Raw genomic sequence first — 2500 nt, 5'->3', positions numbered from 1 at the left:
CACACACACACCCCACACACACACCCCACACACACAAGCCACACACACACACCCCATACACACACCCCACACACACACCCCACACACACACCCCACACACACACCCCCTCCCCACACACACACACACACACACACACACACACACACACATACCCCTCCCCCACACACACACCCCACACAAACACACACCCCACACACACACACCCCACACACACACGCACCCCACACACACACACCCCCACACACACACACCCACACACACCCCACACACACACACACCCCACACACACACACCCCACACACACACACCCCACACACACACACGCCACACACACACACGCCACACACACACACACACCCCACACACACACACACCCCACACACACACCCCCCACACACACCCCACACACACACCCCACACACACACCCCCACACACACACACCCCACACACACCCCACACACACACCCCCCACACACACACCCCCTCCCCACACACACACTCACACACACACACACACACACACACACCCCTCCCCCACACACACACCTCACACACACACACCCCACACACACACCCCACACACACACACACCCCCCACACACACACACCCCACACACACACACACCCCACACACACCCACACACACCCCACACACACACCCCACACACACACACCCCACACACCCCCACCCCACACACACCGCACACACACACACCCCACACACACACACACCCCACACACACACACCCCACACACACACACACACACCACACCCCACACACACACACACACACACACACCCCCACACACACACCCCACACACACACACACACCCTACACACACACCCCACACACACACCCCACACACACACCCCACACACACACACCCCCCACACACACACACCCCACACCCCCCCACACACACACCCCACACACACACCCCACACACACACACACCCCACACACACACACACCCCACACCCCCCCACACAGACACCCCACACACACACACCCCTCCCCCACACACACACACCCCCACACTCACACACCCCTCCCCCACCTCCCCCCCCCCCCACACACACACAACCCTCCCCCCACACACACACCCCTCCCCCCCCCCCCCCCACACACACACACACACACACACCCCACACACACACACCGCTCCCCACACACACACACCCCACACACACACACACACCCCACACACACACACCCCACACACCCCACACACACCCCACACACACACACACACCCCACACACACACACACACCCCACACACACACACCCCCCCCCACACACATACACACCCCACACACACACACCCCACCCCCCCCCCCACACACACACACACACACACACACACCCCACACACACACCCCCACCCACACACACACCCCACACACATACCCCACACACACACACACCCCCCACACACACACACACCCCACACACACACCCCACACACACACCCCACACACACACACACCCCTCCCCCCCACACACACACCCCACACACACACACCGCTCCCCCACACACACACACCCCACACACACACACCCCTCCCCCACACACACACATCCCACACACACACACACACACCCCTCCCCCCCACACACACACCCCACACACACACACACACACACACCCCACACACACACACCCCACACACACACACACACACACCCCACACACACACACCCCACACACACAACCCCACACACACACACACACACACACCCCTCCCCCCCACACACACACCCCCACACACACACACCCCACACACACACACACCGCCCTCACCTCTGCGCGTCGAAACCCAACCTGGTAAAGCCGCGTCCAACTGCACAGAGTGCTGGAGTAACTCAGCGGGTCAGGCAGCATCTGTGGAGAACATGGATAGGTGACGTTTCGGGTCCAGACCGTTCTTCAGTAGACCCGTCCTCCCGCACACCGGCGACCCACCGCGCCCCGACACGTCCCGTCCGTCCGTCAGTCCGCGTCGCCACTGGCGAGGAACCCACCCACCAACCAACCCGACCCCCAGAGACCAGCAAACACGACCCGCGACCCTCAACACCAGGCGTCAACACAGAGAGGGAGAGGGAGGGAGAGAGGGAGGGGGAGGGAGAGAGGGGGGGGGGGGGGGGGAGAGGGAGAGTGTGAGAAAGAGAGGGAGGAGGGAGGAGTGAGAGAGGGGGAGAGAGATGGAGAGGGGGAGAGAGAGAGGGGAGAGAGAGAGGAAGGGGGAGGGATAGAGGGAGGGAGGGAAAGAGGGAGAGAGGGAGGGAGGGAGAGAGGGAGGGAGGGAGGGAGGGAGAGAGGGAGAGAGGGAGGGAGGGAGGGAGAGAGGGAGGGAGGGGAAGGGGAGGGAGGGAGGGAGGGAAAGAGGGGGAGAGAGGGAGGGAGGGAGAGAGGGAGGGAGGGAGGGAGAGAGGGAGGGAGGGGAAGGGGAGGGAGGGAGGGAGGGAGGGAGGGAGGGAGGGGAAGGGGAGG

The sequence above is a fragment of the Rhinoraja longicauda genome, chromosome 1, assembly GCF_053455715.1.
Source record: "Rhinoraja longicauda isolate Sanriku21f chromosome 1, sRhiLon1.1, whole genome shotgun sequence".
NCBI lineage: Eukaryota > Metazoa > Chordata > Chondrichthyes > Rajiformes > Arhynchobatidae > Rhinoraja > Rhinoraja longicauda.
Note: the sequence above shows the minus strand (reverse complement) of the source record.